General features: G+C 47.8%; 6 non-coding genes across 6 annotated transcripts; all 6 read right to left on the reverse strand.

The window, feature by feature from the left end:
* Window positions 1-4,880: 4,880 nt before the first annotated feature.
* Window positions 4,881-4,953, reverse strand: TRNAK-UUU (transfer RNA lysine (anticodon UUU)). Its single transcript has one exon. It is a non-coding gene; the product is annotated as a tRNA-Lys (tRNA).
* An 8,191-nt stretch (window positions 4,954-13,144) lies between these two features.
* TRNAK-UUU (transfer RNA lysine (anticodon UUU)) lies at window positions 13,145-13,217 on the reverse strand. Its single transcript has one exon. It is a non-coding gene; the product is annotated as a tRNA-Lys (tRNA).
* Window positions 13,218-15,519: 2,302 nt separating this feature from the next.
* TRNAK-UUU (transfer RNA lysine (anticodon UUU)) lies at window positions 15,520-15,592 on the reverse strand. The gene has a single exon. It is a non-coding gene; the product is annotated as a tRNA-Lys (tRNA).
* Window positions 15,593-19,737: 4,145 nt separating this feature from the next.
* On the reverse strand, window positions 19,738-19,877 carry LOC141168071 (U4 spliceosomal RNA). Its single transcript, XR_012251825.1, has one exon. It is a non-coding gene; the product is annotated as a U4 spliceosomal RNA (small nuclear RNA).
* A 1,818-nt stretch (window positions 19,878-21,695) lies between these two features.
* Window positions 21,696-21,835, reverse strand: LOC141168095 (U4 spliceosomal RNA). The gene has a single exon (XR_012251847.1). It is a non-coding gene; the product is annotated as a U4 spliceosomal RNA (small nuclear RNA).
* Window positions 21,836-24,535: 2,700 nt separating this feature from the next.
* On the reverse strand, window positions 24,536-24,675 carry LOC141168141 (U4 spliceosomal RNA). Its single transcript, XR_012251891.1, has one exon. It is a non-coding gene; the product is annotated as a U4 spliceosomal RNA (small nuclear RNA).
* Between the last annotated feature and the right edge of the window lie 513 nt (window positions 24,676-25,188).

Genomic DNA, 25,188 nt, shown 5'->3' on the forward strand with positions numbered 1-25,188 from the left:
GTGATCGCATACGCCAGTCGGAAGCTGAGGCCCACTGAGCGGAACCCGGAGAATTACAGCTCCTTCAAGCTAGAATTCTTGGCAGTGGTGTGGGCCGTGACGGAACGCTTCAAGCATTACCTGGCCTTCGCAAAGTTCACCGTGTACACGGACAACAACCCGTTGACACACCTGGACAATGCAAGACTGGGTGCCCTGGAACAGCGGTGGATGGCCCGTCTCTCCAACTATGACTTCGTGATCAAGTACCGGGCAGGCAAAACCAACGCCAACGCGGACGCCCTATCAAGAATGCCTCACTTACCTGAAGGTGACGAAGACCCAGAAGAGCTGGAGGAGGTAGAACTCCCCGCGTTTCACCGGTATGGAGCCGCTCAACACTCTCACCGCGTGAAGGAGGAGGATCTAACAACTGTGATGATGAATCCCCTACCTCACCACAGCTGGGCCGAGACCCAAGATAGTGACCCTGCAGTCCACCTGGTGAAAGATCTGCTGACCGAGGAAGATGCCCGCATAGATCCGGATGCTCCAGAGGAAGCCAAGCAGCTATGGAAAGAGAAGAGTAAGCTGTTCCTCTACGAAGGCAAGTTGTGCAGAAGGATTGTCAACCACCGGACGCACGAGCTGACCTGGCAAGTCGTGGTCCCAAGGCGGGATGCAGCTATGGTCCTGGGGGCTTACCATGACAGAGCGGGACACTTTGGTTGGAAGAAACTGGAGTTCCTGCTAAGAGGAAGATTCTTTTGGGTCGGCATGAGAGGAGCTGTAGAAAAGTGGTGCAGAGACTGTGGCCCTTGTCACCTGAGGAGGAAGGACCGCACCAGCCAGAAGACACCCTTGAGGATCATCGTCACCACGCAGCCTCTTGAGGTGGTAGCTCTGGACCACGTCAAATTGGCTCCAAGCTGGTCCGGATACATCTATGCCCTGACAATCATGGACCACTATTCCCGTTTTCTAGTGGTGGTCCCGGTAAAGGACTTGACAGCCCAAACAGCGGCCAGAGCCTTCCAGCAATACTTCTGCCGTCCACACGGGTATCCGGAACAGGTCCTGACAGACCAGGGTCCAGCGTTCGAGGCTGAAATCTTCCAGGAGTTCTGCAACCTCTATGGCTGTAAGAAGATTCGGACAACGCCTTACCATCCACAGACCAACGGGATGTGTGAGAAGATGAACAATATTGTCATTGATCTCCTGAAAACGTTGCCCCTGGAGGAACGCAGCCTGTGGCCAGAAAAACTGCCGGACCTGATAGACATGTACAACAACATCCCGGTGAACGCTACAAACTGCACCCCGGCTTACCTGATGCGAGCTAGACCAGGTAAGCTGCCCGTAGACCTGGAGATGGGAGTCCTAATACCTGAGGACACCTCCCCGGATGCGGACTGGGATATGGAAAGGCAACTGCAGTACAAGAAGGTACAGGAGAGTGTGGAGAAGAGCCTGGCCCAGGTGAGAGAGAGGCAAGAAAAACTCTTCAATCAACACGCCCCTGCTAGTCCCCTAGAACCTGGTGAGCAAGTCCTAAAGTGAAAAAGAAGGCTACATAAGTTGGACGACCAGTGGGAAAGGGAACCCTACACCGTACTGCAGTCTGACCACGACAACCCAAAGGTGTGCGTAATCACCAAGGACGGAGGAGAAACCACTAGTGTCGTCTCCAGGGACCACCTCAAAAGATGCCCCGAGCAACTCCGTAGTGCAGAAGAGGATCAGAGTGACCTTGAACCCGCAGAGGACAAGGAAGAAATGATTAGCACCGTGCTCGGAGATTTCCCTCAGTCCTGGACTCGCATAAATGATGCCATAGTGGTACCCGTCCTGCATTTCCTGCAACCGGCACAGCAACAACCAACACCAGAGCCGGAAGGTGAAGAGGAGCAAGCGGTTCCAGAGGCAGAAGAGCCTGTTCCAGCAGCCCAGGAGAGTCAACCCTCTGCTGACAGTGAGCCTGCCATGCCTGCGGTAAGCCAAAGAACCCGCAGACAGCTGCCTGCCCTACCTATACACCCAGCTGGTAGCTGTACCCCTAACGCTAGTGGGGAAAGCCAGGTTGGTCCACCACCAGACAGTGGGTTAAGGAGGTCAACCAGGAGCACAAAGGGACAGATACCCGCCCGCTGGAGAATATAGAGTGTACTAAATTGTAAATAACCTTGTTGCCAAATGTTGAATTGTTTGCCAAGTTACATGCATGTTCGGTAATTCTGTGTTTCAGTCTCTTGCAGCAACCGTAAGGACTCACAGGTTATGGACTTTTTATAACCGGGACCTTGCATGGACTGCGTTCGGAGCCTAACCCAGGAATGGACAGAAGCGGTGTAAGGTGTGAAGCACGAAGAGCCAGAGAAAGGACACATGAAGGGGGTCCTGATAAGTACTCCAAAGATATCTGGGAGTCGGCCGAGCCCCTCACTTGGCGAACACAGTACGACGCGGGAGATTATGACCGGCCGTAATAATCTGGATTAACAACTATGAGTAAAGACCCTGGACTGCACTGCAAAGACTCTGAGTAGTTTCTGCTGCGCCCTTGCACCACAACTCTCATCATCCACTCACGCTGCTGTGTCACCCTGGCCTGGATGCCACAAAGTGTAATAAAGCTGTGTCTGAGAGCAAGGGGGAGGTTCTCTGGTTAGGGGAACATTAGCATGCAATGCCTCCTGTCTCAGGCCAGTAGGGGGAGCAGGCTGCCCCTATAAAAGCTGGTACTGGGGACAGGGTTAGGGAGAACTGGATTGCCTGTCTCAGCTCTGAGACGTGTCCCAGAGTGGAGCAGGGACAGAAAGTTGATTGCACCTAAGAGGAAGTGTGGCAGGAGGAGAGAGCCACAAGCCAGAGACAAGAGGCGAAGAGAGCCTGTCTTGGCAGAGAAAAGACTTACTTTACCAGACTTTGGTGTCTGAGGCTGGAAGGATTCCACATCCCCCAGCAGAGAACCAGTCCGCAAGGGACTGTACATTCCTTGGCCTAAGAAGCCTGGAGGCCCTGCCACAACCGAAGGGACCAGTAAAGCCGTACAAGGCTGGGAGCAGAAAGGAACCCACGTCGCAGGCCATACAGGCGAGAAAGCATGGAAAGCTCGGAAACGTGGACTGTTACCCTATAAAGAGGAGATAGCCAGAAGGAGCGCAGAAAGCACGGTAGGCCTACACCCTCACCCTGACCAGGGCCAATTTCCCCGTTGCTCTCAGACATCCAGGTCCCCTCCTAGCTGGGACTGTTTGTGGGTCAGTTTACCTGTTTAGTAAAGACCCTGGACTGCAACCTGTTGTCTGTGTGCTCCTTGCTCCTCCAGCACTACCATCACTCCCACCATCCACTATACTGCCCTGGGGCCGCACTCTTCCCGTGGGGAGTCACACTACCATAGCTGCACACCTCATCAGCCCCAGCGGTCTGCATGCAGCGGCGGTTCCTAATAACCGCAATCCACGGGTGGCGTAGTCGGACATAATCAATGTAACGGACTACCACTGGCCTGACCACCCTGAGCCACGGAACCGGGTTGCCACTACTACTCCCATCGTTCCCCCTATTGCCCGGATCCGAGTGCCCCACGGCCCAGGGGGCGAGTCACTGCCCTGAGGCAATACTCTTCCTGTGGGGAGTCACACCATCTAGCTGCACACCTCATCAGCCTCAGCTGCCTGCCCAGCAGCGGCGGTTCCTCCTAACCGCAATCCACAGGTGGCGTAGTCGGACATTTAATAATCATAAAAAACACATTAATACACTGCCACTGGTTTGACTACTCTGAGCCACGGGACTGGGTCACCGCCACGGTGACTACAACCCCCAGCATCCACTAAAAGGCCCAGTTCTGGGTTCCCCACACGGCCCAGGGGGCGCGTCACTATCAGGGACTTATAATGAATTGGGAGAAAAAGGAGGAGGACGTCATCATGGACTTTTAATGAATTAGTTGGTTAGAGAAGATGCTATACAGGGACTTATTATTAATTGTGGGACAGGGGAGCACACTATTAGGGACTTATAATGAATTGACATTGGGGAGGATACCCAAAGGGACTTATAACGGATTGGGGGCTGGGAGTGGACACTATCAGGGATATATTATGAACTAGGGGTGGAAGAGGACACTATACAGGGAGCTGTAATCAATTGTGGGTGGGAGAGGCTGCTATCAGAGGCTTATAATGATTTGGGGGATGGGGAGGGACTTATAGTGGTAAGAACTAAAAATAGTGACTGAATGCCACTGTGCCATAAACACATAATAATACCAAATAGTGACTGAATATCTCTATACCATGAAGACATAATAACGCCAAATAGTTTTTGAATATTTCTGAATACCGCCAAACCATGAAAGCATAATAACGCCAAATAGTGACTGAATACCACCATATTATAAACACATAATTGTAAATTCCCCCCAAAATTAATTGATTCTAATTCCTCTTACTGTGGCTTTGCTTTTAATTTTGATTACGGTTATACCAGGAACACATAATTAAACCAATACTCACCTAAAACCGCCATCCCGTGACAATATATTGTCAAATATTGACTGATTACTTCCATACCAAGACCACATAACACCAAATAGGGACTGAATACCGCCATATAGTCCCTCTATACAGACTGTCCACATGTTTCTACTACGTGGAATATGTAACGAGCCCTCACTTATGTTCTAGTACATTACATTACCAGTGATCGCCTGTTGTTGGCGCCAAGAGAGCAGCTAAGGAGAACATGGTCACCACTTAAGACTGTCCAAAATCAAAAGAATTCTGCTAACAATGATTTTTTCCTGAATAGTCTCCATCATTTGTCCTTCTCTAGGTCTCTTATATCCTCATGAAATAACATTTATTGTTTTCCTCTTTGTTAAAAGCTTCCGCCTGAACAGGGACTTGAACCCTGGACCCTCAGATTAAAAGTCTGATGCTCTACCGACTGAGCTATCCGGGCTTCTGTACATGATCACTGACACAATGATTTTCTGCTGCAGCTGTGGGCCGTCTGCTCCTCCTTTCTGGTTACATAGTATCACACACACACTTTCTCCTACAACTATCTGCTTTCTGCTTTTCTTTCCAGTTACACAGTATCACCACCTGTGCACACATTCTGACACAATGACTTTCTTCTGAATTATCGGCCATCTGCTGCTCTTTTCGGGTTACACACTATCACCACTTCCAACTATTCATACTGTCCATTGGTTTCCACGTGCTGAAAAAAAAATTCACTTCTGTATTCCAGACTTGTCCAGCAATGCAGAGATGATCTCAAAAGACATAACATTTGAATTGGGGAGAGGACATTATCAGGGACTTATAATGACTTGGGCGGTGGGAGAGGATGATATCAGGGACTGGACAAAGTCACTTGTGGCAAGTTAAAGGCATGGGCAATATGAAAATCACAGCTGAAACCAGATAAAAAAAAAAAAGAGACGACGTTGACTCAATCTTTACATTGTGTATCTGTGTGTGCCATACTAAGCATGGAGAACAGAAAAAGGAGACGAGAACTGTCTGAGGACTTGAGGATGAAAATTGTTGAAAAATATCAACAATTTCAAGGTTACAAGTCCATCTTCAGAGATCTTGATGTTCCTTTGTCCACGGTGCACAACATAATCAAGAAGTTTACAACCCATAGCACTGTAGCTAATCTCCCTGGACGTGTACGGCAGAGAAAAATTGTTGAAAGGTTGCAACGCAGGATAGTCCTGGGAAAAGGAGCCCCAATCAGGTTCCAAAGAAATTCAAGCTGTCCTGCAAGCCGAGGGTGTATCAGTGTCAGCGCGAGCTATCCACCGACATTTGAATGAAATGAACCGCTATGGTGGGAGATCCAGGAGGACTCCCCTGCTGACCTAGAGACATAAAAAAGCTAGACCAAATAGTACGTGAGTAAGACAAAATCCTTCTGGGAAAGCATTTTATGGATGAGACCAAGATAGAGCTTTTTGGTAAAGCACATAATTCTACTGTTTACCAAAAACAGAATGAGACGTACAAAGAAATCAACACAGTACTTAGAGTCAAATATGGTGGAGGTTCAAAGATGTTTTGGGGTTGTTTTGCTGCCTCTGGAACTGGGTGATTTATTGTGTGCAAGGTATTATGGAATCTGAGGATTTTGGGTCACAATGTATTGCCCGGTGTCAGAAAGCCGGGATTGCATCCTAGGTCATGGGTCTTCCAGCAGGACAATGATCCCAAACATACTTCAAGAAGCCCCCAGAAATGGATGGAAACAAAGCGTTGGAGAGTTCTGAAGTGGTCAGTAATGAGTCCGGATCTAGATCCCATTGATCACCTGTGGAGAGATCTTACAATTGCTGTTGGGAGAAGACGCCTTCACATATGAGAGACCTGGAGCAATTTGCAAAAGAAGAGTCCAAGATTCCAGGTGAGAGGTGTAAGAAGCTGATGGTTATAGGAACCGACTTGTCAGGAATATTATAAAATATTGATATCAGGGACAGCTTAACAGAATATTAGCCCTTCTCCCATGCCCTCTGCTGTAGTGTTTGTCCAGAGATGACAATCATACAGTGTCTAATGCAAATTATCACCACTTGTCAGCACCGAGCTGTCCCATTTTCCTTCTGCCAGCACAAAGCCCGAATTAACGCAGGACTGATAAATAGTTATTCACACACGGCCAGGGAAGAAGTGTGAAAACTTCGTTAGGGAACCAAGCCTCTTGTCTCTGAGAGAGCAGGGGGTAATTACTATGCGGGCTTGCGCTAATTTACATGTAACTGTTGAAGACCAGTTCCCCAGCTTCAAAGGGGAATTTGCAGACATGATGACTCCGATATTAGATATGAAATAATATGAGTTCTATAGGTCCGACAATAACGGGACCCATATGTGGAGTAAGCAAATCAGCCCTGGAATATGCAGGTATTTTTCCACGGCCGTAACCAACATCGGGGGGCCGTGGTGCAAGAACCCCGGAATAGCAGACTGCAGCGATGTGATGTGTAATATCAAAAGAAAGATAAAATCATGAGGGAAAATATGGCGTAGTTTGCGAACTTCTGCGATTAACGAGCGATGAGTTATCGCAAAAGTCAGCATTTCTAATAAAAATCTACAGGCTGAAGACCGGCCCACATGATGTCACCGCAAGGGGCGTGTGGCCAGATCTCTCCTTAGGTGTAAAGTAATCTATGGGGAAGACAGAAGTACTCATTGCTGGGGGGAATACGAATTATACGCAAAGGGTCCTGTTCAATAACAGCAATCTGGAGAACCCCCCCTCCCACTATATTGAATCGTCTCCGCGATCGTGTAGTGTAAGTAATTTTCACTCTTTACCCTGTTTATTTTCTGTAACTGTTTATGTATTTTAATGCCCCCTTTGTAACATCCTTGTATATATTTTTCCTAAACACTGCCTCCCTTTTGGATTAAATATAAAATTTAATAGTTCTGTTTCTTTTGTTCTGTAATCGTTCTCCTCCCCGAAGCCATAAACGCTACCGGGTTGGTTCCTGACCCGATACAAGTCCATTAATACCGGGCTGTATCAAACCAGAACTGGTGGCAACATACCATCTGGAGGATTTGAGGAAGGCTGGCAGTGACGGTCGGAGGTGTGGATATATATTACTGGCGCAGCCAGGGAAATATATATATACCGCCCTCACTGCAGAGGGCCTCAAATACCCAGTGGGCTACAGGACGGCCTCTCCGGCGACCACTCGCTCTAGGTGCAGTACCTTGACTGACCTGAGAGGCGAGGGGGCGCCAGAGAGTTGTGCCTGTATTGTGGCGTCACGGATTGGTGACGTGTAAGGGACAACACATCCCAGTGTTTTTCCCCGCTGGTGGCAGCTTCCTGGCACTACTTACTCTAGGTGCAGTACCTTGACTGACCTGAGAGGCATGGGGGCGCCAGAGAGCTGCACTCACCGGCCGGCAAGTTTTCCTGACAAATTGGTGGCAAGCGGTGGGATATTACAGAACATCAGTGGCTGGATTGAGCAATCATTCCTGTCACTGAAAACTTGAACGATTCTTGCGAGAATTCTGTGCAGAGTTTTAAGAAATCAGACTCAGTGTTTTAATATTTTTTATCTGGGACATTACTATACGTGTAGCACTTGCATCCCCTCCCTTCTCTTGTTTTTCTATCCTATCTTTTATTTGGCAAACAATGGCTACACGTGGAGAGCCCTGGTATCAACAGCAGACGAAGCCCACTCTCATCGCCCTCTGTGAGCTGAGGCAGATTGACCTCACGGGCAAAAACAAGGCCCAAATGATTGCTGAACTGTTACAAGGTGCTGCAGAGCCCGTCCGACAGCAAAACCCTGATGATGGGGCGGCCAGCCAAGGCCCAGATGGCGCTGCCGCAGGGGTCCCACCTGTGATTGCCAGCCATAACCGCAACCAGGGTAGTGTGGACCCCCTCCTGCAGATGGCCTTGGAGCAGCTCGCCGCAGATGATCGTGATGGACGACTGCAGCTGATCCTGAAGTTCCAGGAGCGAGCAGAGCAACAGGCCCAAGCTGACCAAGAGGCTGTTGAGCGACAAGCCCAAGCTGACCGAGAGGAGCGCCAGGCCCAAGCTGACCGAGAGGCCGAGAGAGCTGAGCGCCAGGCACAAGCTGACCGAGAGGCTGCTGAGCGCCATGCCCAAGCTGACCAAGAGGCTGCTGAGCGACAAGCTGACCGACAACTCCAGCTGGAGCTAGCCCGGATTCAGAAGGAGTCGCCCTCTACGCAGACCCGTGAGTCCAACGGTGCCAGCTGCTTTAAACCCCGTCCTGAGCACTTCCCTGTGATGGAAAAGGATGGGGACTTGGACACATTTCTGCGAGGCTTTGAAAAGGCCTGCAGGCAGTATCAGCTGCCCTGGACCAGTGGGCCAGATATTTAACTCCAGGGCTCCGAGGAAAAGCCTTGGAGGTGTTTGCTTCCCTCCCTCGAGAACAAGATGGAGACTATGAGGCCGTCAAGCAGGCCCTGATAAAAAAGTACCAGCTGACTCCGGAGGTTTACCGGAAAAAGTTCAGAGCCCTCCAACGTGGACCACATGACACCTACAGCGATGTGGTAGACGGGCTCAGAACCAACTTTGAGCAGTGGATCCAAGGACTGTCAGTCACCACCTTCAAGGACCTGAAGGATCTGATGGTGAAGGACCAGTTTTTTCATCTTTGCCCAGTGGAAGTGAGACAATTTGTGCTTAACCGGGAGACGAAGGAAGCCGCCAAAGCAGCCCAGATTGCGGATACCTATGAGGCCAACCGCACACCAGAGGTGCGGAAGTCAGCCGCCGCCAGCTGGAAAGGGGGTAAGCCGACAACCACCCCCAGTGTTCCAGCCCGCCGGCCCTCAGTGGGTCCTGCCCCTTCTTCCAGCACCTGGACTGCATTTGACTCCCGTAAGTGTTATACTTGTGACCAAACTGGTCACATCAGCCTTGTCTGCCCGGAGAGGCAGAAGATGAACCCCACACCTGAGACCCCAGGGTCTACTACAGCCATTCTTTTTGTGGGTGGGGCGGTTGGCCGGGCCCGGGAGAACTTACAACCCGTTACTGTGGGAAACACAGTCACTGTCGGCCTTAAGGACACTGGCGCAGAATGCACCCTGATCCGCCCTGAGTTTGTGTTACCAGAGGAACTCATTCCTGGGAAGACCCTGACTGTCACCGGGTTTGGGGGTGTTCGCCGTCCCATACCGATAGCCCGAGTTTTCCTGGACTGGGGTGCGGGGAGGGGGTTAAGGGAAGTGGGGGTGTCGGAGAATCTCCCCACTAATGTGTTATTGGGAACTGATCTGGGACGGTTGGTTGCCCGATACATTCCTGACAACCCTCCCAGATCTAATATGTAATTTAATGCCGCTGTCAAAAATGTGAATGTGATGTCTAATAAAAGTGTGTGTTGTGATAAAGGGGAACTCAGCTACCTCACCCCGCGGGGTGATGCTGCTGAGGATCCCCTAAAGCGAGCCAGCATAAGTGCTAGGGGCAAGGGGAGCAGGCACGGACACCAGGAAGCAGGTCGTTCCGTGCAGGTGACCAATGTCACACCAGATGGTGACATGGTCAATGGTAGGTGCCCCATGACTAGCACGGCTCCAGAGGTAATGTGGAAGGATGGGGAGAAACACGGGGATCATAGGGAAAGGGGTCCCGGGCCGGAGACCAGTGTCACGACGGACTGTGACATGGCCGGTCATAGCCTCCCCCTAGGGAGCGCAGCTCTCAAGGTAAAGATGAGGACAGGTAAAAAGGTAGGCGGCATAACCAGGCGAGGTTACAGGAAAGTGTGTCCCCCTGTCTGTCAGGAGTATGGGAGGAAGGAACCCATAGCCTGTCAGAGGTGTGGGGAAAATGTATTCCAAACCAGTCAGGGTCATCAGAAAGCTGGACCCTCAGGTTGGTGGGCAAGTGGATCTGCGGCTTGTCAGATCAGCAGGAAGGGTGGGCCAGGAGGTGGGCTCAAGGGGCGATCTGTAAATCACCCCTTATGCCACCTCAAAGAGGGGGAGATGTCAGGAATATTATAAAATATTGATATCAGGGACAGCTTAACATAATATTAGCCCTTCTCCCATGCCCTTTGCTGTAGTGTTTGTCCAGAGATGACAATCATACAGTGTCTAATGCAAATTATCACCACTTGTCAGCACCGAGCTGTCCCATTTTCCTTCTGCCAGCACAAAGCCGGAATTAACGCAGGACTGATAAATAGTTATTCACACACGGCCAGGGAAGAAGTGTGAAAACTTCGTTAGGGAACCAAGCCTCTTGTCTCTGAGAGAGCAGGGGGTAACTACTATGCGGGCTTGCGCTAATTTACATGTAACTGTTGAAGACCAGTTCCCCAGCTTCAAAGGGGAATTTGCAGACATGATGACTCCGATATTAGATATGAAATAATATGAGTTATATAGGTCCAACAATAACGGGACCCATATGTGGAGTAACCAAATCAGCCCCGGAATATGCAGGTATTTTTCCACGGCCGTAACCAACATCGGGGGGCCGTAGTGCAAGAACCCCGGAATAGCAGACTGCAGCGATGTGATGTGTAATGTCAAAAGAAAGATAAAATCATGAGGGAAAATATGGCGTAGTTTGCGAGCTTCTGCGATTAACGAGCGATGAGTTATCGCAAAAGTCAGCATTTCTAATAAAAATCTACAGGCTGAAGACCGGCCCACATGATGTCACCGCAAGGGGCGTGTGGCCAGATCTCTCCTTAGGTATAAAGTAATCTATGGGGAAGACATAAGTACTCATTGCTGGGGGGAATATGAATTATACGCAAAGGGTCCTGTTCAATAACAGCAATCTGGAGAAGATGAAGGAATTGAGGGTAAGCTGATTAAATTTGCTGATGACACAAAGCTAGGAGGGATAGCTAATACTAGAGAAGAGAGAGAGAGGATTCAAAAAGTCCTAAATAAACTGGAGCAGTGGACAGCAACCAACAGAATGGTTTTTAACAGGGAAAAATGCAAAGTACTACATCTGGGCAATAAAAATGAAAAAAGCATATACAGAATGGGAGGAATAGAGCTAAGCAACAGTACATGTGAAAAAGACTTAGGTATACTAATAGATCATAGACTGAACATGAGTCAACAGTGTGATGCAGCAGCAAAAAAGGCAAATACAATTCTGGGATGTATTAACAGAAGCATAAAGTCTAGATCACGTGAAGTCATTATCGGTCTTTACTCCTCTTTGGTCAGACCTCATCTGGAATACTGTGTACAGTTTTGGGCACCACATTTTAAAAAAGACATAGACAAGCTGGAGCAAGTTCAGAGAAGAGCGACCAGAATGGTGACTGGTCTGCAAACCATGTCCTATGAGGAACGGTTGCAGGATTTGGGAATGTTTAGCTTGCAAAAAAGAAGACTGAGAGGAGACTTAATAGCTGTCTACAAATATGTCAAGGGCTGTCACATTGTAGAAGGATCATCTTTATTCTCATTTGCACAAGGAAAGACTAGAAGCAATGGGATGAAACTAAATGGGAGGAGACACAGATTAGATATTAGAAAAAACTTTTTGACAGTTAGGGTGATTAATGAGTGGAACAGGCTGCCACGAGAGGTGGTGAGTTCCCCTTCAATGGACGTCTTCAAACAGAGGCTGGACAGAAATCTGTCTGAGATGATCTAGTGAATCCTGCTTTGAGCAGGGGGTTGGACCAGATGACCCAGGAGGTCCCTTCCAACTCTACCATTCTATGATTCTATGATTCTATGATATAGTGTGACCGTAAAAGAATGGTAAAAATAAATATATACTTACCTTCTGATGACCCCCGGAGTCCTTGTCCTGCCATGACGTCACCGCAGGTCCTTTTAGTCTACCGTGAGCTGCCGGCATGCCAGGACAAGGACTCCGGCCGTCATCAGAAGGTAAGTATAATGTATATTTTTTATTTTATTATATTTTTTACAGATACTATGGTACCTGGGTCTGGATGAGAGTCTCCTCTTCTCCAAACCCGGGTACCATCCGCACATTGAACCGCATGGAATCCGCATGTACAGATGCAGTGATGCAGATATCTTGCGGTCCAATGCGAGTCAATGGCGGCTGAAACGCCACAATTCCGCAAAATAATTGGTAGTGCTGTGGATTTTTCCGCAATGATAATCCGCAGCGGAATTTCCGCAGCATGTGCACAGCACATGCGGATTATCATTGGGGAACATGGCAGACCTTCTACCAAGCGGTTTTTAAGCATTTCTGCAGCGGAATTGCTGCTGCGGAAAAGCTTAAAAAATGCATAGTGGGCACACAGCCATAGTATAACTATATCACACCAAATAGTGACTGAACACCGCCATACTATCACCACATAATAACTCCAAATAGTGACTGAATACCGCCATACCATCACCACATAATAACTCCAAATAGTGACTGAATACCGCCATACCATCACCACATAATAACTCCAAATAGTGACTGAACACCGCCATACCATCACCACATAATAACAATTTCTGGGGTCGGCTTCTTCAGCTATTTATACATTCCTTAAAGCGACAATGTAACAAACAGTACATGTGACCTTATCCTCCATACTGTGCCTGCGTTCACAAATCTGTATCTGTCCCACGAAATATTGTTTGAATATTCTTTAATTAAAAGCTTCCGCCTGAACAGGGACTTGAACCCTGGACCCTCAGATTAAAAGTCTGATGCTCTACCAACTGAGCTATCCGGGCTTCTGTACATGATCACTGACACAATGACTTTCTCCTGTATTATCGGCCGTCTGCTCCTCCTTTCGGGTTACAGACTATCACCACTCACCACTATACGTTCTGTCCATTGGTTTCTACGTCCTGGAAGGGAACCGTCTCTTCTGTATTTCAGACCTGTCCAGCAATGCAGAGATGATCCCATAAGAGGCAACGATTGAATTGGAGGGAGGACGTCATCAGGGACTTGTAATGACTTGGGGGTAGGGGAGGATGATATTAGAGACTTATAATAAACTGGAGAGTGAGGACGGACGCTAGTGTAGCACCCGGAGGGTTCGGTCGCTACAGAGGTATTGCATCTCACCCAGATGTGCGATATCTCACTCTCAGGTAAGGATGGAGTATGGCTCAGGACCCTGACACCTGCATGCATTACACCACATTTCCGGGGGACAGGGCGACAATGCTCCCACGGGAGAGCACAATTGTCCCTGATCCCTGGCAGGAGTGGGGAGGGGTCACCTAGGAAAGGGGGAACCCAGTGGTGTGTGGGTGGAGAGTGCAGATCCTGGGTGCACTGAGTAGGAGTATAAAGAGGGGAGCCATCTTAGGAAATGTGTTCAGTCAGAGGGGAGCACTGACAGAGAAGGGCTCTGTGGAGCTCTGCTCCAGGAGGCGAGCCTAGCCTGAGAGGCCCAAGACTGAGAAGAGAAAGAGCAGAGATGAGAGGGAGCAGGAAAGGCTCCAGGAGAAGAAGGGACCCCAGAGGTACGGGAGATGCAGCAAGCCGGCCGTACGCCCGCCGCTACCTGGAGGTAGGGGGGTCAGGCCAAGACAGGGAACCGGTTCCCTTAACTAGTGGAGGCAGAAACCACACTCAGCTAGTCACCGGAGGTTGTGGCATTGCATGTGTCACAGCCCCTCACAGTCCACGCTAGGAAGGGACCACATAGGGTCCAGGGGACGGAACACACGTCGCCCGCCAAGACCCGAGGCAGCTGGACAGAAGCAGTGTAAGGTGTGAGGCACGAAGAGCCAGAGAAAGGACACATGAAGGGGGTCCTGATAAGTACTCCAAAGATATCTGGGAGTCGGCCGAGCCCCTCACTTGGCGAACACAGTAAGACGCGGGAGATTATGACCGGCCGTAATAATCTGGATTAGCAACTATGAGTAAAGACCCTGGACTGCACTGCAAAGACTCTGAGCAGTTTCTGCTGCGCCCTTGCACCACAACTCTCATCATCCACTCACGCTGCCCTGAGGCAATACTCTTCCTGTGGGGAGTCACACCATCTAGCTGCACACCTCATCAGCCTCAGCAGCCTGCCCAGCAGCGGCGGTTCCTCCTAACTGCAATCCACAGGTGGCGTAGTCGGACATTTAATAATCATAAAAACCACATAAATAGACTGCCACTGGTTTGACCACTCTGAGCCACGGGATCGGGTCACCGCCACGGTGACTACAACCCCCAGCATCCACTAAAAGGCCCAGTTCTGGGTTCCCCACACGGCCCAGGGGGCGCGTCACTATCAGGGACTTATATTGAATTGGGAGAAAAAGGAGGAGGACGTCATCATGGACTTTTAATGAATTAGTTGGTTAGAGAAGATGCTATACAGGGACTTATAATGAATTGACGTTGGGGAGGATACCCAAACGGACTCATAACGGATTGGGGTCTGGGAGTGGACACTATCAGGGATATATTATAAACTAGGGGTGGAAGAGGACACTATACAGGGAGCTGTAATCAATTGTGGGTGGGAGAGGCTGCTATCAGAGGCTTATAATGATTTGGGGGATGGGGAGGGACTTATAGTGATAAGAACTAAAAATACACTGAATGCCACTGTGCCATAAACACATAATTGTAAATTCCCCCCAAAATTTAATTTGGGGGGGGGGGGGGATTCTAATTCCTCTTACTGTGGCTTTGCTTTTAATTTTGATTACGGTTATACCAGGAACACATGATTAAACCAATACTCACCTAAAACCGCCATCCCGTGACCACATTATATTGTCAAATAGTGACTGATTACTTCCATACCAAGACCATATAATAACACCAAATAGGGTCTGAATACCGCCATGGAATATGTAACGAGCCCTCACTTATGTTCTAGTACATTACATTATCAGTGATCACCTGTTGTTGGCGACAAGAGAGCTGCTAAGGAAAACATGGTCACCACCCAAGACTGTCCAAAATCAAAAGAATTACGGTAACCATGATTTTTTCCTGAATTGTCTCCATCATTTGTCCTTCTCTAGGTCTCTTATATCCTTATGAAATAACCTCTTTGTTAAAAGCTTCCGCCCAAACAGGGACTTGAACCCTGGACCCTCAGATTAAAAGTCTGATGCTCTACCGACTGAGCTATCCGGGCTTCTGTACATGATCACTGACACAATGACTTTCTGCTGCAGCTGTGGGCCGTCTGCTCCTCCTTTTTGGTTACAAAGTATCACACACACACTTTCTCCTACAACTATCTGCTTTCTGCTTTTCTTTCCAGTTACACAGTATCACCACCTGTGCACACATTCAGACACAATGACTTTCTCCTGAATTATCGGCCATCGGCTCCTCTTTTCGGGTTACACACTATCACCACTTCCAACTATTCGAACTGTCCATTGGTTTCCACGTGCTGGAAAAAAAATTCACTTCTGTATTCCAGACTTGTCCAGCAATGCAGAGATGATCTCATAAGACATAACGTTTGAATTGGGGAGAGGACATCATCAGGGACTTATAATGACTTGGGCGGTGGGAGAGGATGATATCAGGGACTGGACAAAGTCACCTGTGTCAAGTTAAAGGCGTGGGTAATATGAAAATCACAGCTGAAACCAGATGAAAAAAAAAAGAGATGACGTTGACTCAATCTTTACATTGTATATCTGTGTGTGCCATACTAAGCATGGAGAACAGAAAGAGGAGACGAGAACTGTCAGAGGACTTGAGGATGAAAATTGTTGAAAAATATCAACAATTTCAAGGTTACAAGTCCATCTTCAAAGATCTTGATGTTCCTTTGTCCACGGTGCACAACATAATCAAGAAGTTTACAACCCATAGCACTGTAGCTAATCTCCCTGGATGTGTACGGCAGAGAAAAATTGTTGAAAGGTTGCAACGCAGGATAGTCTGAGGAAAAGTAGCCCCAAATTCAAGCTGTCCTGCAACGTGAGGGTGCATCAGTGTCAGCACGAACTATCCACCGACATTTGAATGAAATGAAACGCTATGGTGGGAGATCCAGGAGGACCCCCCTGCTGACACAAAGACATAAAAAAGCTAGACCGAAGTTTGCCAAATTGTAAGTGAGTAAGCCAAAATCCTTCTGGGAAAGGGTTTTATGGACAGATGACAACAGGATAGAGTTTTTTGGTAAAGCACATCATTCTACTGTTTACCGAAAACAGAATGAGACCTACAAAGAAAACAACACAGCACCTAGAGTCAAATATGGTGGAGGTTCAAAGATGTTTTGGGGCTGTTTTGCTGCCTCTGGAACTGAGTGATTTACTTTGTGCAAGGTATTATGGAATCTGAGGATTACCAAAGGATTTTGGGCCACAATGTATTGTCCAGTGTCAGAAAGCTGGGATTGCATTTTAGGTCATAGGTCTTGCAGCAGGACAATGACCCCAAATATACTTCAAGAAGCACCAAGAAATGGATGGAAACAAATTGCTGGAGAGTTCTGAAGTGGCAGCAATGAGTCCGGATCTAAAACCCGTTGATCACCTGTGGAGAGATCTTAAAATTACTGTTTGGAGAAGGCACCCTTCACATATGAGAGACCTGGTGCAGATTGTAAGAAGAGTCCAAGATTCCTGCTGAGAGGTGTAAGAAGCTGATGGTTATAGGAAGCGACTGATTGCAGATATTTATTCCACATTCCAAATATTAAGTTGAAGGCGCCAACAATTTTGTCTGGCCCATTATTGGGGTTTTGTGTAAACTTATGTCCAATTTGCCTTTTTTTTTCCTCTGTTTTTATATGTTGTTCCAACACTCACAAAGGAAACAAACGTGTACAAAATACGGGGAATTGTAATAATGTTCTGGGAGAAATACTTCATTTTCTGGAACATTTTCAATGGTGCCGACACCCTAGCCATACCATGACTACATGATAACACAAAAAATACACTGCTCAAAAAAATAAAGGGAACACTTAAACAACAGAATATAACTCCAAGTAAGTCAAACTTCTGTGAAATCAAACTGTCCACTTAGGAAGCAACACTGATTGACAATCAATTTCACATGCTGTTGTGCAAATGGAATAGACAATAGATGGAAATTATTGCAATTATCAAGACCCCCTCAATAAAGGAGTGGTTCTGCAGGTGGGGACCACAGACCACATCTCAGCAACAATGCTTTCTGGCTGATGTTTTGGTCACTTTTGAATGTTGGTTGTGCTTTCACACTCGTGGTGGCATGAGACGGACTTTACAACCCACAGAAGTTGCTCAGGTAGTGCAGCTCATCCAGGATGGCACATCAATGCGAGCTGTGGCAAGAAGGTTTGCTTTGTCTGTCAGCGTAGTGTCCAGCTGCTGGAGGCGCTACAGGAGACAGGCCAGTACACCAGGAGACGTGGAGGGGGCCGTAGGAGGGCAACAACCCAGCAGCAGGACCGCTACCTCTGCCTTTGTGCAAGGAGGAACAGGAGGAGCACTGCCAGAGCCCTGCAAAATGACCTCCATCAGGCCCCAAATGTGCATGTGTCTGCACAAACGGTTAGAAACCGACTCAGTGAGGGTGATATGAGGGCCCGACGTACACAGATGAGGGTTGTCTTCACAGCCCAACACTGCAGGATGCTTGACATTTGCCACAGAACACCAGAGGTAGCCTGACTGCCATTAGGTACCGAGATGAGATCCTCAGACCCCTTGTGAGACCATATGCTGATGCGGTTGGCCCTGGGTTCCCCCTAATGCAGGACAATGCCAGACCTCATGTGGCTGGAGTGTGTCAGCAGTTCCAGCAAGATGAAGGCATTGAAGCTATGGACTGGCCCGCCCATTCCCCAGACCTGAATCCGATTGAGCACATCTGGGACATCATGTCTCGCTCCATCCACCAACGTCACATTGCACCACAGACTGTCCAGGAGTTGGCGGATGCTTTAGTCCAGGTCTGGGAGGAGATCCCACAGGAGACCATCCACAACCTCATCCTCATCAGAAGCATGCCCAGGCGTTGTAGGGAGGTCATACAGGCACGTGGAGGCCACACACAATACTGAGCCTCATCAGGAGCATGCCCAGGCGTTGTAGGGAGGTCATACAGGCACGTGGAGGCCACACAATACTCAGCCTCATCAGGAGCATGTCCAGGCATTGTAGGGAGGTCATACAGGCACGTGGAGGCCACACACAATACTCCGCCTCATCAGGAGCATGCTCAGGCGTTGTAGGGAGGTCATACAGGCACGTGGAGGCCACACACAATACTCAGCCTCATCAGGAGCATGTCCAGGCATTGTAGGGAGGTCACACAGGTACGTGGAGGCCACACACAATACTGAGCCTCATCAGGAGCATGCCCAGGCGTTGTAGGGAGGTCATACAGGCACGTGGAGGCCACACACAATACTCCGCCTCATCAGGAGCATGGCCAGGCGTTGTAGGGAGGTCATACAGGCACGTGGAGGCCACACACAATACTCAGCCTCATCAGGAGCATGCCCAGGCGTTGTAGGGAGGTCATACAGGCACGTGGAGGCCACACACAATACTGAGCCTCATCAGGAGCATGTCCAGGCGTTGTAGGGAGGTCATACAGGCACGTGGAGGCCACACACAATACTGAGCCTCATCAGGAGCATGCCCAGGCGTTGTAGGGAGGTCATACAGGCACGTGGAGGCCACACACAATACTCAGCCTCATCAGGAGCATGTCCAGGCATTGTAGGGAGGTCATACAGGCACGTGGAGGCCACACAATACTCAGCCTCATCAGGAGCATGCCCAGGCATTGTAGGGAGGTCATACAGGCACGTGGAGGCCACACACACAATACTGAGCTTCATTTTGACTTGTTTTAAGGACATTACATCACAGTTGGATCAGCCTGTAGTGTGTTTTTCCACTTTAATTTTGGGGATGACTCCAAATCCAGGCCTCCATTGGTTAATAAATGTGATTTCCATTGATGATTTTTGTGTGATTTTGTTGTCAGCACATTCAGCTTTGTACAGAACAAAGTATTCAATGAGAATATTTCATTCATTCAGATCTAGGATGTGTTATCTGAGTGTTCCCTTAATTTTTTGGAGCAGTGTATATAACATGACTCCATATGGAGAAATCTCCGGGGAAGCAGCTGACTAGATAGTAATCCTGTAATTGATCCCGCACGTTTCTTTGCTGATTCTCTTGTCCTCAGGGAAGTGAAATGTCACTTATAATTCTCAGCCCGACACATGTAACATACGGCTCCAATACAACTGTATACAAGTAATTATCTCCGATAAGCACTTCTTTTAATACTAACACCATTATTCAGTCTCCTGGGAGACTATCAAAAATTGCCATGCTGACTGTATTACGAGCCCTCATGGCGGGGTATTGGGAAAAGTTTTCAACTAGCAATAATCACGCCTCGGCTAAACCTCATGGGCTATGATACTGCCACTGCGCAAAGCTGGAGGCCATCTGTGAGGAGCTGCGGCCTCCGGATCTGGGGCTCTGTCTACACTGAGGAGAGACAAAGTCATTAGGGGTTGTGGGAGCAAAGGATTCTGGGAGTGGATATGCTAATAATGCCCCTCCCCTAAGTCTGTAATGGCAGAAAGAAAAGCCCCGCAGGCTGGGGGAGGGGAGAGGGTTCATCCTCCATCTGACTGCTCTTCAGTAACTGAATACCGCCATATCATCACCACATAATAACACCAGATAGTGACTGAATACCGCCATATCATCACCACATAATAACACCAGATAGTGACTGAATACCGCCATACCATCACCACATAATAACACCAGATAGTGACTGAATATCGCCATACCATCACCACATAACAGCAAATAGTGACTGAATACCGCCATACCATCACCACATAATAACACCAAATAGTGGCTGAATACCGCCATACCATCACCACATAATAACACCAGATAGTGACTGAATATCGCCATACCATCGCCACATAACAGCAAATAGTGACTGAATACCGCAATACCATCACCACATAATAACACCAAATAGTGGCTGAATACCGCCATACCATCACCACATAATAACACCAAATAGTGGCTGAATACCGCCATACCATCACCACATAACACCAAATAGTGGCTGAATACAGCCATACCATCACCACATAACACCAAATAGTGGCTGAATACCGCCATACCATCACCACATAACCAAATAGTGACTGAATACCGCCATACCATCAATACATAATAACAGCAAATATTGACTGAATACCGCCATACCACCACCACGTAATAACACCAAATAATGACTGAATACTGCCATACCATCACCACATAATAACAGCAAATAGTGACTGAATACCGCCATACCATCACCACATAATAACAGCAAATAGTGACTGAATATCACCATACCATCACCACGTAATAACACCAAATAATGACTGAATACCGCCATACCATCACCACATAACAGCAAATAGTGACTGAATACCGCCATACCATCACCACATAACAGCAAATAGTGACTGAATACCGCCTTACCATCACCACATACTAACACCAAATAGTGACTAAATACCGCCATACCATCACCACATAATAACAGCAAATAATGACTGAATACCGCCATACCATCCCCACATAATATCACCAAATAGTGATTGAATACCGCCTTACCATCACCACATACTAACACCAAATAGTGACTAAATACCGCCATACCATCACCACATAATAACACGAGATAGTGACTGAATACCGCCATACCATCACCACATAATAACACCAAATAGTGGCTGAATATAGCCATACCATCGCCACATAGTAACACTAAATAGTGGCTGAATACCGCCATACCATCACCACATAATAACACCAAATAGTGGCTGAATACCGCCATACCATCACCACAAAATAACACCAAATAGTGGCTGAATACCGCCATACCATCACCACATAATAACACCAAATAGTGACTAAATACCGCCATACCATCACCACATAATAACACGAGATAGTGACTGAATACCACCATACCATCAACACAAAATAACACCAAATAGTGGCTGAATACCGCCATATCATCACCACATAATAACAAAAAACAACCATAACATGACTATATATGGAGAAATCTCCAGGGAAGGTACTGAATAGATAGTAATTCTGTAATTGGTCCCGCACGTTTCTTTGCTGATTCTCAGCCCGACACATGTAACATACGGCTCCAACAGAACTGTATATAGATTTATTCCAGCTAAACAGCAATAACTCTTCTTCTACTATTAACCACCTACTCAGTCTCCCGGGAGACTATCAAAAATTGCCATGCTGACTGTATTACGAGCCCTCATGGCGGGGTATTGGGAAAAGTTTTCAACTAGCAATAATCACGCCTCGGATAAACCTCATGGGCTATGATACTGCCACTGCGCAAAGCTGGAGGCCATCTGTGAGGAGCTGCGGCCTCCGGATCTGGGGCTCTGTCTACACTGAGGAGAGACAAAGTCATTAGGGGGCTGTGGGAGCAAAGGATTCTGGGAGTGGATATGCTAATAACACCCCTCCCCTAAATCTGTAATGGAAGAAAGAAAAGCCCCCCAGGCTGGGGGAGGGGAGAGGGTTTATCCTCCATCTGACCATAGTGTCACCACCTCCTGCTATACAGACTGTCTGCTCCTGCGTCCTGGGGGAACCTTCACTTATGTGTTACAGGATTGCATTACCAGGAACTTCCTGATGATGGCGCAAGAAGAGCAGCTGAGAAGCAATACTGTCATGCTGTGACCATATAATAACAAATAGTGATTAAATACCGCCATATATTAACCCTCCCTATCGATCCTACCTTCAAATTATCTGCTAACCTTAAAGGTTCACATACTTTTGTCACTCACAGACATGTGAGATTGGATTATTTTCTTTAAAAAAAAGTGTAAAAGTTTAATGTTTTGGACTCATTTGATTTGGTTCTTCATCCACTTGTGAAAAGCTGATGTCGTTTTAGGTCAAATTTATGCAGAAATTAGGAAAATTCTGATGTGGGGAAAAATACTAAGAGGGTCTCATAATGAACTGGGGGTGGGAGGGGACGCTATCAATGAAATAGGGGTGGAAGAGAACACTAAACAGGGACTTATGATGAATTGGGGGTCGGGGAGGCTGTTACCAGAAGCTTATAATGAAAAAAAACGAAAAAAATAGTGACTGTACCATAAACACCCAATAATACCAAATAGTGACTGAATAATACCACAATACTATGAACACACAAAAGCAAATAGTGACTGTAACACCGCCATAACATGACCATATAATAGCACCCCAAAACCATAACATGACTCTATTTGGAGTAATCTCCAGGGAAGCAGCTGACTAGACATTAATTCTGTAATTGATTCTCCACACTTCTTTGCTTATTCTTTTGGCCTTAGGCACTGGCGTAACGCCAATGGCGGCAGGCCACACCACTGCTATGGGGCCCCTCACCGCAGCATGCCCTCCCCGCACTGAGCCCCGCCTCTGCCTGTTAGCACCAGCGCTGCCCAGCCGCCCACACAGAATGATGGGGGTGGAAGTGTCTACTGACGCTCCTTCCTCTATCTTCATTGCTCTCGCTGATGGCCGGAGGGGGACCCAGTGTGAGCAATGATGATGGAGGAGGGAGCATCAGCATCATTCTTCCTCGGCGTCTGACGTGTCAGAGCAGCGGGCGCCCTGTAATGACGTCATCGCGCCCGCTGCTCTGACACGTCAGACGAGGTGTCCAGCGCTTCACACCACACCCTGAGGAGACTGGAGCATTGGGCGCAAAAAGGACAGATGAGTACTGTATTTTTTTTTAATCAGTGACTGGTGGCCATAATACAGTATGGGGGTGCATTATATTGTATGGAGGATCATGGACGTGCATAATACTGTATGAAGGATCAAGGGGGTGCATTATATTGTATGGAAGACCATGGGGGCACATTAAACTGTATGGAGGATCATGAGGGTGTATACAACTGTATGGAGGATCATGGGGTTGTATTATATTGTGTGGTGTACTATGGGGGTACATTATGCTGTATCGAGGACCATGGGGATACATTATGCTGTATGGAGGACCATGGGGGTGCATTATACTGTATGGAGGAACAGGGGGGTGCATACTACTGTATGGAGGACCATTAAGGGTGCATACTACTGTATGGAAGATCATGGGGGTGCATTATATTGTATGGAGGGTGATGGGGGTGCATACTACTGAAAGGAGGATCACGGAAGTGCATTATATTGTATGGAGGATTATGGGGGTGCATTATACTGTATGGAGGATCATGGGGGTGCATACTACTGTATGGAGGACCATGGTAATGCATACTACTGTATGGAGGACCATGGGGTGCATTATACTGTATGGAGGATCATGGGGGTGCATTATACTGTATGGAGGACCATGGGGTGCATTATTCTGTATGGAGGACCATGGGAGCACATTATTCTGTATGGAGGACCATGGGGGTTCATACTACTGTATGGAGTACCATAGGGGGTACCATGGAGAGTGCATTATACTATATGGAGAGTTATGGGGGACGCATTATACTATATGGAAGGCTATGTGGGGCTATTATAATATGTGGGGGTCTATTATACTGTATGCAAGCAATTATACTGTTTGGAGGGCTAGTGCGGGCTATTATACTGTATGTAGGCCCATTATAGTGCATGGAGGGCTGTGTGGGGGTCACAGTTTGGGGGATCACCATACTTTGCCTGTGTAGTTGAAGTGGGGTACAGTAGGGTCATTATAATGTGTGTAGAGGAATTCATCATGGGGGTATCATACTGTGTTTGGGGGGCACATTTGTTTACATATTTTATGGGGGCAATGAAAGAGGAATCTGACTTCAGCAGGAGGAAAATTGCTATGTAAAGGCTGGAAGGTTGTGAGATCTGCTCTTCTGTGATCTGACTATTATTATTTTTTTCTTGGGGGCCCCATGATTTCTATGTACGCCCCTGGCCTGAGGGAAATTAAACTTTACATATAATTCTCAGCCCCACATATAACACAGAGCTCCAATACAACTGTATATAGAATTACTCTAGCTAAACAGCAATAATAGTTTTTCTACTATTAACCACCTATTCAGTCTCCTGGGAGACTGTCAAAAATTGCCATGCTGACTGTATTACGAGCCCTCATGGCGGGGTATTGGGAAAAGTTTTCAACAAGCAATAATCACGCCTCGGATAAACCTCATGGGCTATGATACTGCCACTGCGCAAAGCTGGAGGCCATCTGTGAGGAGCTGCGGCCTCCGGATCTGGGGCTCTGTCTACACTGAGGAGAGACAAAGTCATTAGGGGGCTGTGGGAGCAAAGTATTCTGGGAGCAAAGGATTCTGGGAGCATAGGATTCTGGGAGCATAGGATTTTGGGAGCAAAGGATTCTGGGAGCATAGGATTCTGGGAGCATAGGATTCTGGGAGCATACGATATGCTAATAAACCCCTCCCCTAAGTCTGTCATGGAAGAAACAAGAGACGTTTCAACATTTTTGATTAAAAGCTTCCGTCTGAACAGGGACTTGAACAGGGATTAAAAGTCTGATGCTACCGACTGAGCTATTCGGGCTTCTGTACAGACTCTCTGAGGTCAGGACTTTCTGCTGGGTCTCTCCGCCGTCTGACGGCTCCTCATTTCCGGTTACACAGTTTCTCCATCTTCTACTACACGAACTCAGCACCAGATCCGATTTCCTGGAGAGGAACCTTTACTTATGTATTAGGGGATTATGTTACTA

This window comes from Phyllobates terribilis, unplaced genomic scaffold (genome assembly GCF_046119375.1).
Source record: "Phyllobates terribilis strain yellow unplaced genomic scaffold, ASM4611937v1 Scaffold_11__3_contigs__length_659146591, whole genome shotgun sequence".
Taxonomy (NCBI): domain Eukaryota; kingdom Metazoa; phylum Chordata; class Amphibia; order Anura; family Dendrobatidae; genus Phyllobates; species Phyllobates terribilis.